Here is a 17,084-nt window from a genome sequence, read left to right on the forward strand (position 1 = left end):
TGGGATTGTAGGTTGGCAGAGTGACGCAAACCCAAAGACTGTCGAAGTGAACAATCCTTGTGGCAGGCAGAGAGGGTTGGGGAGTGGAAGATGTTCTTGGTGGTGGGGTTTAATTGGAGTTGGCGGAAGGTTTAAAGATGATGCGTTGGATGTGGTAAAATTTCATGACCACAAGATATCTCAACAGGTGTAACATCCAGCAAAGTATTTTTCAGGAAACGTAATCACCAACCTGTATGCAGCAAATGCTGTATAACTAGATAATCTGTTCTTGTGATGTTGTGAGGAACAAATATTGGCCTCTCCTTCTCTGATATTTAATAATATCCCAGAATCCACAGATGGCAGCTATTACCAAAAGACAAAGTGCATGGGAGTAAAACATTCCCTCCATATTACACTGGCCTTTAGTCAGCAGGTCCTAATGTCAGACTGGAAACCACAACTTTGTATTCACTGGACAAGAGTGCTTCTAACTGAGTCGTACCTTGATCTATTGCACAAGCTGCTATTTGTGAAAGCTCACTCAAATGATCGTTATGAATAATTGTGCAATTATGTTTAATCAGAGAATCCCTGTGGTGTGCAAGCAGGCTATTCATCCCATTGAGTCCACAACAATCCTCCGAAGATCATTCCACTCCCTCGACCCTGTAACTCTGCATTTCTCACAGCTAATCCGCCTAACCTGCACATTCCTGGACACTACGGACAATTTAGCATTGCCAGGCCACATATCTGCGTGTCTTTGAACTGTAAGTGGCAACAAGAGCACCCAAAGCGTCCAAAGGAAACACACACAGACAATGGGAAAATGTGCAAAATCCATACAGTCAGCTGGGGGTGGAATTGAACCCAGCTCCCTTGGCGTAGTCAGGCAGCAGTGCACTGAGCCAACGTGCCATCCTTAATGTTACAGACAAAGACAAGATGGCCAATGTCTCACACACTTTAAAGCATGAAACACACCTATGAATCATGAAACAGGAATGATAACGATACATATATCACTATAAATATATCGTTTCTAAAGTCAAATTAAATTGCAAATTGGCAGAAATGTAAACTTTTCTCCACAAGGTGCTGTTGATTAATGAGTGGAAAAGACATTAAACCTGGGTGAAGAATAGACCAGATAGCCCCTTAAATCTACTCTTCTGTTCAATTAAACATTGGCAAAGCAACAATGAAAACAATTTGAAGTAAAATTCAGTAATATTATCAAAAATTCTGTCCAGGGATTTTTAACAATGAGACTAGTAATAACTCCTGTAAATTCTTATTTTAAGTAATAGCGTGGATGATGCTGTTGTTTTACTGAAGAAAAGATGAGCTGGAATACATGGATAATTTGATGCAGGTTCATGAAAACAAAGAAATGGTCTGTCACGGTGTTAGTGCCCCTCTCTCTGAGCAAGGAGATCCAGATGCAATTCCACTGGCTCACAGTAGTATCACAACATTTATAAACAGGTTGATTCACAATATCAAGAGCTGGGCCCTTTTGGAGCAGTGATGGTGGATGTCTCTCTGACCCAGAAGGCCAGTTTTCAAGTAGCAGCTGCCCCAAATGTGTGTAATAATGTGGCTGGTCCAGTTGATTTAGAAGAGTTGACATCTGGCCCTTGAAGAGCTTTGCATGAGTTGGAGGGAGAAATGTGAGAAAGTGGTCTTACGTCTTGCATTCCTTAGCACAAGCGATTTTTATTCAGAGCTCTATTACCACATAAGTGGGAGTGGCCAGAGACCATCCTGAATCTGACCTTTACATGGGTGCAGTTGTTCTCTTAAACACCAGCTCAGGTCAGGGGTCACTGACATTGAGTTCCCCAGCAAAATACAACAATTTTATACCCTTCACATTCCTCAATAACTCAATGCAACATTGATGTCATAGTTAGCCATATCCCTCCTAAACTATTCACTGCGTCCAATAAACACACAAACAATGATGGACAACTGTATCGACATTCCTCAATCCTCTCATAATCTCATGATGTTTATCAGGCACATCTACCAGGAGGCATGGTGGCTCAGTGGTTAGCACTGCTGCCTCACAGTACCAGGGTCCTGGGTTCGATTCCTGCCTGTTTGTGTGGAATTTGCATATTTGCGCTGTGTCTGTGTGGGTTTCCTCCCACAATCCAAAGATGTGCAGGTAAGGTGAGTTGGCCATGCTAAATTGCCCACAGTGTTATTCAGGGTAAATGTAGGAGAATGGGTTTCTCTTTGGAGGAGTGGTGTGGACTTGTTGGACCAAAATGCCTGTTTCCACACTGTAGATAATCCAATCTATCATCTGTCTTTCAGATCTTACAATGCTCTGACAGTTTTATGCCTTCCTAGACTTTTGCCATCTGCACTGCATTATTTACCAATAGCCGAAATAGCTGCTGTTCTCAAAGGAATCCGGAAGTGGTGGAGTCTGGTACAATTACAACATTTAAAAGACATCTCGGAATATGAATAGGAAGGGTTTAGAGGGATGTGGGCCAAGTGCTGATAAATGGGACTAAATTAGTTTTGGATATCTGTAGGCATATCTGAGTTAGCCCGAAGGGTTTGTTTCCGTGCCAAACATCTCTGTGACTCTTCCAAATTCTGTACTACCTTTAGTATGGCACATGAGGAAACATTAATTTCCATCAATTGTTATAAAGTCTTTAAAATCAACTCTAATATAAAGTTACTGTGACACAGCTGACAAATTAAGAACAACCCCTCTCTCATTTCAGCCCGAGAAATTGAACAATAGTGCCTCTGTCTTGCAACTGTAGTTTACGATCCCGGCTATTTAGATATGATGGCACATTGGCTCAATGATTAGCATACTGCATCACAGTGCCAGGAACCCAGGTTCGATTCCAGCCTCGGGTGACTGTCTGTGCGGAGTTTACATCTTCTGCACATGCCTGCGTGAGTTTCCGCTGAGTGCTCTAGTTTCCTCCCACAATCCAAAAATGTGCAGGTTAGGTGAGATGGCCATGCGAATTTGCCCATAGTGTTCAGGGATGTGCAGGTGAAGTGCATTACTTAGGGATAATTGTAGAGTAAAAGAGTAGGGGAATGGTTCTTGGAGATTTACTCTTTGGAAGGTCGGTGTGGATTTGTTGGGCTGAAGGGCCTGTTTCCATACTGTAGGGATTCTATGTTTTATGCTGTCAGTGGATTTTAAACTAAATTTTCATTTTATATAAAGCTTTACTATTTCCACACTGCATAGTTTCCAGTATTAATGATCCTTTCTTAATAAATGCATCTGTTGGAACTCCACTGATGAGGATGAAATTCTGTCACTTTATAACTCTATCAAGCCATTAAATGACACTTGGTTAGATTCTACAAACAACTTGGGGAGAAATATATCTTCATTGAAATATGGCTTTGTCACGCTTCCGTTGAACTTTGGACTTAAGAATTTGTTCGAATGATCTACATTTGCACTTAAGTTTCAATTGTTTAACTCCTGCAGTCATGACCTCTCTTTTTAAAACCTTCCTCTGCCCTTCTGCTGTGCCAATATTGTTTTGGAAGCCATGTTTCCACCATTACTTTATCTCAATGTAAGTTTGCTGGCTGAGCTGGAAGGTTATTTATCAGACGTTTTGTCACCATACTAAGTAACATCACAAGTGAGCCTCCGGTGAATCACTGATGTTAGTCACCAGTTTTCCATTTATGTGTTTAGGTTTCCTTGGGTTGGTGATGTCATTTCCTGAGGTGATTTCAGTTCCTGTGGTGATGTCATTTGCTGTGTTGATGTCATTTCCATTCTTTTTCTCACAGGGTAGTAGATGGTGTCAACATGGTGGCTCAGTGGTTAGCACTGCTGCCTCACAGCACCAGGGTCCCATTTTGATTCCAGCCTCAGGCAACTGTCTGTGTGGAGTTTGCACATTCTCCCTGTGTATGTGTGGGTTTCCTCCGCGTGCTCCGGTTTCCTCCCACAGTCCAAAGATGTGCAGGTCAGGTGAATTGGCCATGCTAAATTGCCCACAGTGTTAGGTGCATTAGTCAGAGGGAAATGGGTCTGGGTGGGTTACTCTTCGGAAGGTCAGTGTGGACTGGTTGGGGTGAATGGCCTGTTCCACACTGTAGGGAATCTAATCTAATCTAAACGTGGATGTGTTTGTTGACAGAGTTCCGTTTGGAATGCCATGCTTCTCAAAGGAGGCTATGGGCAGCACGGGAACGAGGTAAGGACCTCTGCAAATAGCATGGTGAACAGAAATGGCTTGTATGAAAAAAAAATGCAACTCTGCAATCAACAAATATAATCTGGTTGTCGCACTGGGTAAAGTACAATAGAAATACACTTCAAAGCATAAATGAGAAAATAAAATCAATGTTATTTGCTGAGCAATGGTATAGTTATACCAATGCATCTGAAGTCGTAAGTAGGACATGGATGATGGCTCTAGAAGTCAGTCCAAAAAACTAGACAACAACAGTTAAGGATGGCCCATGTCGAATGCCTCCTCTTAACATGCACCAAAGTGGTTGTTCTCCCAATGTAGTTCATCTTACGAGAACGGTTCAATATGTGTCAAAACGCACAGGGTGTAAAATGAAAACTTTACTTGTGCACCTACAAAAGACCAGGCTAAAGCAGGGGCTTGGTACGATGTTAGGAGGGATAGGATCAGGCATTGGAGCATTGAATGCCGTGGGTATTAAGAACTTTTAGAACAAGATACAAAAAGTGAGCAGCCTGACTGGCGATGCCATGAGGCTATGAAATGATTAGAACAGGGGGCTGACCAGAAATATGTCATCCAGTTGGTTATATGATATCATATGATGGGAACAATTGTATAGAATATAACGGAAACAATTTCACACATCCCTACAACAGAATAGTTTCAATAATTATATGGTTTGCATGTTCCATGACATTCCTCATCAGTTGTTAAGAGTAGAATTGGAATGAATAGTTCTCTCAGGCCACAGTGATAATTGGGTGAACTTATTCAAGTTAGCTCAATGAAGATTATAGATCAAACCTGATACGCACTATGCCACCTGTAACATGAAAGGGTGTAATTTTACTGTGAACATTATTAATGAGACCCATACACAGAACTGGTGTAGCTTTATTACTCTCCCTCATCTGTTTGGCCCGCAGTTGTGGCTGCCAGAGATGAGATGAAAGTGGATTGATGAGAGGAATAAACTTCACAATGAGACTGCTTGTCCAGGGGTGGCCATTTGGTACGGCATGTCCATTCCACAGCCCAGTGTTTGGACTGTGCTTCCTTGAACATTCTGCAGGAACATGCACATGGCAATTAGTTTCATATATTGACGCAGCTATTCACAAGACAGGACAAAATCAGGCCTTTATTACCAGTCCCCGCACCAGTTATTTAGATGGTATCTGAAAGGATGCCCCAGTTAATCATTGTAGTAAGGACACACACACGATCCATGATCCCCAAGTAGACAGATCATATCAATTAGGGAAATGGGAAATGGATAGCACTACCATACTGCCTTTGGGAGACAGGATCCTCCCCCTTTTGTAAATTTGATTCGGTTGGAGCAATTTCTCCATGAAAGCACTTGTATTGTTCAGGAACTGGTGGCAAGGGGGTGAAATATACTTCCAATGAAAGTTGCCATGTCATATGTTGATGAACAGTTACACCACTTGCTGATTCAATCACGGCCTTAACCGTACATCACTGGTGGGTTGGTATCCGAAGAGCATTGCGGTCATTATTTTAATGATTCACCCCAATGTTATATTATTTATATCGGTGCTGGTTATTTTCATTATGGTTTTAATTTACTCATGCCGCTTACATACTCTTTATTATTTGTTCTCACGTGGCGATCACTGATTGCATCTATATTTGCAATTATAACATGCGCTGTCAAATATCATCAGGGGTGGGTTGTACAGGATGGGCTGAAGGGCTGAAAGGAATTGCTGATATTGGGCAGCTGCATGACCTTGAAGGAGTCCTGTGAACATTCCCGTACATGCCTCAGACGGCACAATCAGAACTTGTTTTCTGTACTTGCAAGCAGCTTGTGCTGGCTGTGTGTTACTCTGTGAGGGAGAGAGCTTCATTCCGCGTCATTGGACTTCACCTCGGACCGGGATCGGGAACGGGGCCAGGAATAAAGCTCAGCCTCGATCGAGGGGTCTCCGACGGGCAGAAGCATGTGAGACTTAGTGTTTTCCCCCCCTTTTTCCCTATTTCTTATTATCATCATTAATATCACCTAATAAATATCCACATTTAAACAAATTGCTATTGCCGAGTCGTCTCTTCACCACATTTCACCAAATCCGAAAAGAACTATTTGGAGACACCCTATGATTCCAGACAGGAGTAAATTGTGTGGAGAGCATGATCCTAATCAATATTGAATGTTAGCTTTGGATAACTGCACAGCTCTTAACTGGTCTATGTTCATTTCTGGAAACTGAATCCGAGAGTATAATCCCCTCTTCTAATCATTTGTTCTGGGTCCCCAGCAGACCAATCTTCGACATTCTGGGTCCCCTTGGTATAACTGGGATCAAGTAAATCCCTTGAGGGGTATAAGAGGTGTAGAAGAATACTAACAAGGGACGTCAGATTAAGTGATTGTGCAAAGAACTAGGCAGATAGCGTATAAGGTGGGAGTGTTGTCTACTTTGGCCGGAAGAAGGGAAAAACAGCCTGTCAATTGAATGGCGACAGTTTACAGAAGATATTGGAACACTTGATCTGGGTGCGTTCATGATGAGTCACAGAAGGTTGGTATTCATGTTCAAAAAATTATTTGAAAGGCAAATGGCATTTATTGAAAGCTAAAAGGATTTAAAAATAATATAACAAAATAACTTGCAGAGAAATATATAATTTTATTCAGATATGGGCTGCTATCTGAGGGGATAACCAGACAACAGAACAAACTGTTAGTCAAAATATAAATGGGACCATCTGTTTTCGGAACTTGGGGAAATAAACAGTGATGTATTGAAAAGAGTCTCTGTTACAGAAGAGGAAGGTCTGAAGGTCTTAAAACACATAAGTCTAAATAAATCCCTGGGATGTGATCAGGTGCATTCCGGAACATTTTGGGAAGTGATGAAAGAGATTGCAGGGCTCCCGGTGAGAAATTTGTATCATTAACAGCCACGGGTCAGGTGCCAGCGGACTGGAGAATGTATAATGTTGTGGCTTTATTTAAGAAATGCTGCAAAGAAAAGCCAAGGAATGACAAGCTGTTGAGCCTGACATCAAGAAATGACAAGATGCTGATTGGGCTGATGCTGGGACTGATAGATGTTCACGGGCTGTCCCATGATGTCTGATCCTTCTCTTCACAGAAGCAGTTGCCAAAACATAAAGAAATTCACTTTCCAGTTTCTAGCAGAATAACACCCTTCAAGAAACAAAATGGTGATTGGGGTCAAAAACAGAGACATAAGGTACAATGTCAACACAGTGTGTTTCAGTAAACACAACATATTTATGTGCACTATAAGAAATATGAGTATTCATGCTGAGCTCTCTGCTCTCATTCTGCCAGAGTTATAAAATTGCATAGATTTTACATGGTTACTCTTGGCTGCATATTCTTAAAGCATTCAGCTACCCAGTCTAACACAGCTGAATATGTATAACCCAGAGCCATGCCTCCAGATCACATACACACAGATGATCAGACTGTATTCTCCTAACTATGAGACATTATGATTCCAGCAATAGCGTTCAATGATCCACTGGGATTTCTTCTAACAAGCTCATTCTATTACCATGAGAAAGTAACCATGTATGTTCACTCAATTGAAAGAAGTAGTGACACAGTTCTTTCTTACCACAAGCATACTCAAACAATCTTTTGATGCTTCTGTTCTTGATATACTGTAGTGTCCTGATGAAGGACTTTTGCCCGAAACATTGATATTCTTGCTCTTCGGATGCTGCCTGACCTACCGTGCTTTTCCAGCACCACTCTAATCTTGACTCCGATCTTCAGCATCTGCAGTCCCACTACAGTCTATCATTTAATACTTGCCATAACTACCCAAGCTAACATACACTGGCTGAATTCAGCATTCCTGAGTTTGCTGCGCCTTCTCTGGTGACCAAGCAAGTAGTTAGAGAGGCAGAGACCTTGAGGGATGTAGAACATTGCCCCACCTGTTCATTCACCATCGAATAACTTTCTTTGTTTCTTCACTAGAGCAAAGCACAATTCTGGTTTCTTCACTTAGACCAGGCAACATATTCTACTGTCACTAAGACTGCAATAGCAAATCAAAGTCACAATACTACTAAAACATGTAAGATAATGTATATGTGTGTGCTAACATTCATTTTTCAGTTCAGTATGTCTTTTTATTGAGTCCCTCTGATTCTTTTTCTCAATGCTGATACCATGTTGTACTCTCCCAAAGCAGCCCTTTAGATCTTCCAAATCTTCCCTTACCAGGGCCTCCGCATGTTCCTCCAAATTTGTTTTGACCTTTTCTGCCATGCTTAGGCTCATGATTTTCCAAGAGTGTAGTTTGATTATTCAGGCCCTTTGGTATTAATCCATACTCAAGGGGTGAAGCAGAAATATGGCTTTTGCACTTCACCAAAAAGTTTTCCAGATTTAAGCTGTTTATATTGTTTTCCATGCAGTATTCTTCATGACCACGTAACCACGCACGCTCTGGTCATGCTTTTGGCTTTACAGGCATCTTGCGCTTGAGCGGCAGCTCGGGACAATGTGAAGCATTCGCAAGACAGAGCGTAACGTGGGTAGCACATAGAGAGAGGTGGTCACACCGCAGGTACAGACACTTCAGATAGGAAGGGAATGTGTGACCACCAGGCAGAGCAAGGGAGATAGGCAGACAGTGCAGGAATTTCCTGTGGCTAATCCCCTGCAAAACAAATATACTATTTTGGATAGTGTTGAGGGGAATGACCTTTCAGGGGAAAGCAGCAGCCAAACTCCTAACACACTATTTGATCTGCTACAGAGGAGAGCGGTAAAATGTGCCAGGGTAATATTTATTGAGGAGTGAATTGTAGGGGGAATAGACTGGATTTTCTGTGGCCACAAGCAAGACTCCAGGATTGTATGTTGCTTCCTGGGTGCTATAGTAAAGAACATCTTGAAGAGGGTACAGAACATTCTGGAGGAGGAGGGTCAACAGCCACTGGTTATGTTCACAAATTACATAGGTAACAAAAAGGATGAGGTCCTACAAACAGAATGCAGGGAGCAAGGAAGAAAGTTAAGAAATTGGATTACTGCTGGGGACACGTGCTGGTCAAAGTAAAAATGACAGGATATATCAGATGAATACGTGACTGAAAAGATGGTGTCAGGGGGAAGGTTTCAGATTCCTGGGGCATTGGGCCCAGTTCTGGAGGAAATAGAAACTGTACAAATTGCACGTGTTACATCTGCACAGGACCGGGACTGATGTCCTTGGGGGAGTGTTTGCTAGAGCAGTTGAGGGATGTTTAAACTCATTTGCCAAGGGCATGGAAACCGATGTTAGCGGTTAGAGAAGGAGGAGCAAGGACTAAAACAAAAGGTAGAAAAGGGAATTTAAAAAAAGTGATAGGCATAGAAACCAAGGACAGAATTCAATCATGGCTATTCAGAATAATATTGGGAGTAAGGCAAACAATGTTGAAAAAACAAGCTTAAAGGCTTTGTGCCTTAATGTTTCGAGCATTTGTAATGAAGTGAACTAATCACGCAGATAGATGTAAACAGGTACAGCAGTTGGGTTTGTGGAGACAGGGCTGCAGGGTGATCAGGGATGGGGATTGAATCTCCCAGTTTATTCAGTATTCAGGAATGACAGGCAAAAAGGAGAAGGTGATGGAATAACATTTCCGGTCAAAGACAAAAAGTTAACACAACAGTGAGAAAAGATCCTAGCTCTGACAATGTGGAGTCTGTCTGGGTAGAGTTGAGAAATACCAAGGGGCAAAAAACATTAGTGGGTGTCTTATAGAGTCCCCCAAACTGCAGTGGTGATGTTGGGAATGGCATTGCACAGGAAATTAGAGATGCATTGATAAGGGAATATCAATGATCCTGGGTGATTTTAATCTGCACATAGATTGTGCAAATGAAATTAACCACAAAGCCATAGAGGAGGAATTCCTGAAGTGAAGATGGGATGGTTTATTTCACCAATATGTGGAGGAAACAGCTAGAGAGCAGGCCATCTTAGACTGGGTACTGCGTAATGAGAAAGAAATCATTGCCAATTTGGCTGTGCAAGTCCCCTTGGGGATGAGTGGCCATAACATGATAGAATTTTTTATCTGTATGGAGAAGGCAGTAGTTGATTCAAAGAATAGAATGGTGAATCTTATTAAAGAAATCTATGAAGATATGAGGCATGAGTTGGCCTTGACAGATTGGGGAGAGTTAATTAAAGAGATGACAGTGGATCATTCAAGGAATGCATGGGGGAGCTCCAACAACTGTTTATTCCTCTATGGCACGAAAGCAAAATGGGTAAGATGGCCAATCTATGCCTTACAAAGGAAATTAGAGACAGTATTCAATGCAAGGAAGAAGCACAGAGATTGGTAAAGAAAAATAATAGGCCTGAGGATTGAGAGCAGTTTAGAATTCAGTAGAGAAGGACCAAGGGATTGATTAAGAAGGGAAAAATACAATACGAAGGTAGGTTTGCAGGGAGCATAAAGACTGACATGAAGCATTTCTATAGGTATGTGGAGAGAAGGAGATTGGTGAAGGCAAGGTAGGTCCCATATAGACAGAAATGGGGGAATGCAAAGTAGGAAGCAAAGAAATGGCTGAGCAGCAGAATTACATAATTTTGTTCTCGCTTCACAAAAGAGGATAAAAAAGATACTGGAAATGTTGGAGAATGCAAGGTTGAGGTTGAGGCTGAGGGAAGAACTTAGGGAGATCAATAGAGAATGGTGCTGGGAAAATTGATGGGATTGAAGTTGGATAAATCCCCAGGGCCTGATCATCTACATCCCAGAGAAGTTAAGAAAGTGGCTCAAGAAATAATGGATGCCTTTTTAGTCATCTTCCAGGATTCGATAGACTCTGGCACAGTCCCTGCAGATTCAAGTGTAGCTAATGTTATTCCAATGTTCAAAAAAGGAGGTAGAGAGAAACAAGGGAATTATCAGCAATGGGGAGAATTCTCAAATCCATTGTCAAGGACTTTATAACGGAGCATTGTGAATGCAGTGGCAGGTTCAGACAGAGTTAGCGTGGATTTACAAAGGGAAAATTGTACTTGACAAATCTGTTGGAATTCTATGAAGACGTAACTAGTAGAGTTGACAAGGGGGAGTCAGTTTATGTGGTATATTTGGACTTTCAGAAAGCATTTGACAAAGTCCTATGTAAGAGATGATTGTGCAAAATTAAAGTGCATTGGGTGGAGGAAGTACAGTGAAATGGATAGAAAACTGGCTGAAGCGAGCAAACAAAGTGTAGGAATTAATGGGTCCTTTTCAAATTGGCAGGCAATGGATCGAAGCTGGGGCTCCACGTATTCACAACATATGCTAATGATTTGGATGAGGTAAAAAAAATATAACATTTCAAAGTTTGCAGATAATACCAAGCTGGGTGGAAGGATGAACTGTGAAGAGGATCCAAAGATCCTTCAGCATGATCTGGATGGGTTGGGTGAGTGAGCAAATCAATGGCTGATGCAGTATAATTTGGATAGAAGTGACCTTATTCACTTTGGAAGCAAAACAAGATAGCAGGTTACTACCTGAATGGTTGGGAATTGGAAGAGAGGAGTGTAGAACATGCCCTGGGTGCCCTTGTGCACCAGTCACAGAAGATGCAGTAGGCGGTAAAGAAGGCCTTATTGCGAGAGGTTTGAGTTGCTGCAGTTATACAGGCCCTTGTTGAGGCCACATCTAGATTTGTGTGTGTACTTTTAGTCTCCTTTTCTGAGGAAGATGCTCATGCTCTTGACTGCAGCGATGGTTTACCAGACTGATCCCAGGGATGGCAGAACTGACAGAGGTGGAGAGATTGGCGAGGTTAGGATTGTTTTCAGTGGAGTTAAGATGAATGAGGGGAATTTCACAGAGACTTGTAAAATTCTAACAGAACGAGGCAGGGCAGATGTAGGAAAGATGTTCCTGATCAAAGGTGCGTCCGGATCCAGGGTAACAGCCTGAGCATTCAAAGTAGATCATTGAGGATGGAGATCAGGAGACATTTCTTCACACAAAGAGTGGTGAGCCTGTAGAATTCCTTACCACAGGAAGTAGTTGATGCCAAAACATTGAATGTATTGAAGAAATGGCTAGATATTTCACTTGGGGCGAATGGGATCAAAGGTAATGGGGAGAAAGCAACATCAGGCAATTGAGTTGGATGATTAGCCATGATCGTGATGAATGGGGGAGCTGGCTCAGGGGGCTGAATGGCCTCCTCTTGCTCCTATCATCTATGTAAAACCACCCACTTGTAAATCTATTGGAATCTTCAGGACACCTGAATAGCTCAGCTCTGGTTGTTATTGACATAGTGCCATTAATTGAGGTGGTTGATTTAGTCTTGTTATTGTGGAGGGGGAAAATAGGAACTACAATTGCTCACCTCACAATTTGTAGATGCCGGTGTTGGACTGGGGTGTAAAAAGTTAAAATTCACACAACACCAGGTTATTGTCGAACAGGTTTAATTGGAAGCACACTAGCTTTCGGAGCGACACTCCTTCATCAGGTGATAGTGGAGGGCTTGATCGTAACACAGAATTTATAGCAAAAATTTACAGTATGATGTAACTGAAATTGTACATCGAAAAATTGATTGTCTGTTAAGCTTTTCATCTGTTAGAATACAGTGATAGTTTCACTTCTTTCATGTGTAAATCACAAAACCTTTTTTTTAAAGTTGCATTCTCGTGTTAGCTGTTAACAATGGTGATAGCTAGACAATATGTTGAAGGTGTTGGCCCCCTGAACTCCCTAGGTTGCTCATTTTTTGTCCATCTGAGATTCCTCTACCAACCTCTGTTGCACAATTCTAAAATAAAATCTTTGATTGTGGAGTGAATTGGGAAAAGGGCTGTTTCATAGCAATGAACTGAAGAAGAAATTGTTGCTATAATGATACTGTGCCTTAAAGAGATGTGTTCTGTCCTGTTCTCTTGCAGAGGATGCTGTCACAGTGGAGCCAAGTTGTCTCCATCAGGCAGACAGTTTAGAACAAGTTTGAATTCTCTCTGGATGTTTCTTTTTGAAGGAAGGCAAAAGAATCATGAGTTGGTGGGGTCAGTCTCACACAGAGATCCAGAGGATTTTGGTTTTGCTTTCAGTTATTGGGTGGGTTTTGTGGGTTGTCAGAGCTGAAAACTTGAATTCTCTGTTGCTACTGTGAAGCCTCAGACAGATAAACCTCCTCTTAAAAATTAAAAGATGCAGGTAGTTTCTTTCAGTGTGTCTTTCCAGTAGACTGGAGAGACAGCATGTGAAAATAATAGCTATGTTGTTGAAATGCATTAACCAAGGGTGTGTTTATGGGATGCTGCCAATATTGGAACAATTGATGCTTTGTGTTTCAAAAATACATTATCTTGTTAAGTTATTTTACAGAGTAAAGTTATATCAGTTCTTCTTTTTGTTGAATTTTAACTGTGTTGTAAGTTTAAAGTGTGTTTTGAATAAAGCTTAGTGGTTGACCAAGCAAATCAAATCTGGAACAGAGTGTCTTTCCTTTGTCTTTTAAACAAAATTGGATGAAATTTAGGGGAGAGGTTATCACATAATATAATATGGGGGGACTATTCTGGTCCATATCACTTGCATAGAGTTCCATTACATACCATTGAAGCATAGAGGGCCTGGGTCTGTCCCTCCAGTCACTCAGGAGGTTTGTGAAGAGAACATCCATCCAGGATCTTCCTGTTTGCAAGAGGGAGGTCATTAGGGTTCAGTTCTTTCTTTCCAACATCCCAGAACATTGGGGATGGTTGGGTATGTGGAACTTATATTTTATCCCCATTAATTTCTGGTCTATTTTACAACTTTTCTGGTGAAATGGTCTCCCTGAGCAGAAACCATCTGAGTGAGGAATGCCCAGTAAGGAATCAGTACCTTGGCTAATATCCTTGCAATTGTGGTTGCAATGCAATCCTTTGTCTTGAACACCTCTACCCATCACGTAAAGTGATCCATTATAACTGAACAGTATGTTTCCCCCTCAGCATGGAAGGGACAGGCCGTGTAAAACCTTTCTTGATGGTTTCTCAGGTCCACTTCATCTGGGTTGATGGAGTATTGTAACGTTGTTAGCTTCACTGGATGTATTGCCTGCAGGGTATATACTATTTGCACTATTTAACCACCTTGTGTCTGAGTGCCAGCCACCACCAGTTTTGGTATAAGCTTGATATCATGACTATCCTCCCATGGTGATCAATCCCATGATGGAGTCTGATCAGAATTTTCCTCATGCATTCTGGGATGCTCCTCTGCTTTAGTGGTTCTTCACTGAAAAATGTGGTGCTGGAAAAGCATAGCAAGTCAGGTAGCATCCATGGAGCAGGAGAGTCAACATTTCAGGCATCAGTTCTGATGAAGAGCTTAGACCCGAAACATGGACTCTCCTACACCTTGAATGCTGCCTGATCTGCTGTGCTTTTCCAATGCCACACTTTTCGACTCTGACTCTCTGCATCTGCAGTCCTCACTTTCTGAAGTGGTTCTGCTATTGTTGCAAAATAAGGTACAGTATTTTGGCAACAGTTCCAGAGTTCCAGAACCTCTATTACCCACATCACACCACCCCTGCCTTTGATTTGTTGAGCATGGTGGATTACTTCCCATTTGCCCGTATGGGTGCAGCTGCAACAGCACTCAAGAAGCATCACATCATCTAGCACAAAGCAGCCTGTTGATTGGCAACACATCCACAAACATTCATTCCCTCAATCAACAACTTAATAGCAGCAACATCTACCATCTGTAAGATGCACTATTGAAATTCACCAAGTCTCCTCAGACAGAAGCTACAGAACCCATGACTACTACTGCCTACAAGGACAAGGTCACCAACAGCTTCAAGTTCCCCTCAAAGCCACTCACCATCATGACTTGGAAATGTCCCTCCATTCCCTCAGTGTCATTGTGTCAAAATCCTTGAACTCCCTCCATAAATGGAACCTAAGGTGTATAACTCCACCAAATAGACTGCAGTGACTCAAGACATTCAGCACCTGCTGAAGGGAAACTAGGGATGGGCAATAAATACTGACCCAGCCAGTGATGGGCACATCCTGTGAATGATTTAATTTAAAAAAAAACTTCAAATACAAATAGATTGATCACTGCCTATCAGACTTTAGTTGCAGGCAGCTCCAGTTGATGGCACCACTTTACCTCTTTACCTGGTGCTGGATAGGTATCAAGAGTAAGCTCCTTGGAGGAAAACCCTTCTCCAGAAGCAGCCCAGCACAGAATCTGGAGTTTGGCCTGGAGAGGTGGAGAAATCTCATTGCATGATGGAATCATGAGAGTTCCAAGATGCATTTCCTGTGCCAGATTTTCAATGAGTGTCTTCTCTATTTAGGAATCTTGCAGACAGGCTTCTTGCTGCCTGGATGACAAAGTATATCCAATCAATCTCTCCCTGGATCTATAGGAATCCACCAGTGACTGCAAATCCCAATAACCTCTTTACTAACCAACCCATTCTTCCCCACCTAACTCACCCTCTGCAATGGTGTTACTGTATCCTGTCTGATGGGGTGATGATCTACCAACTGGGAGATGCTACTCAGGTCCACATTTGATGCCTGGAATTATCTGGTTGCATAAAACTTCAGGCTAATAGTGACCTTGGAGGCTGGAGTAAGGGATCTGTTATGGAATGTGTGAGGTATTAAGTCACTCTGTGTCAGAGCACAGATGTCCACAACCACCTTCCTGGTTTGCTGCAGTTGACAACAGCACTGAAACAGTCATTTCTAAATAGCTGACTGAATTGTGGCATAATTTCCATCAAATGCCAACATTTCCTCTTGCAGTTTGCTGGCCTCCTCTTGACCAGGAGGATGCTTCTCTGAAACTCATTTTCCACTCTATCTAATATTAGAGGAGACTGCTGTTACCTGAACTCCCCACGTTGCTCATTTTTTGTCCATCTGAGATTCCTCTACCAACCTCTGTTGCACAATTCTAAAATAAAATCTTTTATTTTGGTTTATTTTTGATTGTGGAGTGAATTGGGAAAAGGGCTGTTTCATAGCAATGAACTGAAGAAGAAATTGTTGCACTTTTAAAAAGGAAATTATTGAAACTCATTGTGAGCAGTGTTTACACTGCTGTCTTGTTGAAGCCATGGAGGAAGATGTTTGTAGATTGGCTGGCAGCAGGGAATATTTACAATGTGAGATTTATCTGGTGTTTCATAAAGGGATTTCCTTTATGATGGTCCAACCTGAGTCACCCTGAACTGCTCATTCCATTCCCAGATTCCTTTCCAGGCAAATGAAGCAGGTGTAACACTTTGCCTTCAATCTCCTTCCTCCTCACTGTTCAAGACCCTAAACACCCCTTCCATGTGAAGGATTGATTTGCTTCTACTCCTTTCAGTCTAGTCCACTGGATTCACTGTTCAAACTGCAGTCTCCTGTCCATTGCGAAGACCAAACACAGATTGGATGACCATCTTCTGGGACACTTCAGTGCAGTTCATGAGTATCTCACTGAGCATTTAATGGCCTCTCATTTTCATTCTTCACCCTGCCCTCTTTTGGTCAAAAGAAAGATCTGGGATACAATGGAAGACAGGAGAGGTCAATGACAGAACAATCAGTATTCAGGACTCAAAGGCAATTGAAATGTGGCAAGAAACAAAAATGTGCCTGGAGCAAATGTGTTGCTAGCTAAAACAAATATTAAAAATGGAAAGAAAAAGAAAATTGCTCAAGTCCAGAAGACTATAAAAGCCTCATGAGAACACTGGACTCAGTTCCCTTGAGCTTCTTTGGAACAGGGCAGCAGGCCAAGGCGATGCCAGTCTGACAGCAGGGTGGGGCATTAAAATGACAGGTTACTGAAAGCTCAGGGACATTCTAGTGAGCTGCGCTGAAGTGTCGGCAAAAT

This window comes from Chiloscyllium plagiosum, unplaced genomic scaffold (genome assembly GCF_037043375.1).
Source record: "Chiloscyllium plagiosum isolate Xiang-an unplaced genomic scaffold, Cpla_swu_hap1 HiC_scaffold_15, whole genome shotgun sequence".
In the NCBI taxonomy this organism is placed as follows: Eukaryota; Metazoa; Chordata; class Chondrichthyes; order Orectolobiformes; family Hemiscylliidae; genus Chiloscyllium; species Chiloscyllium plagiosum.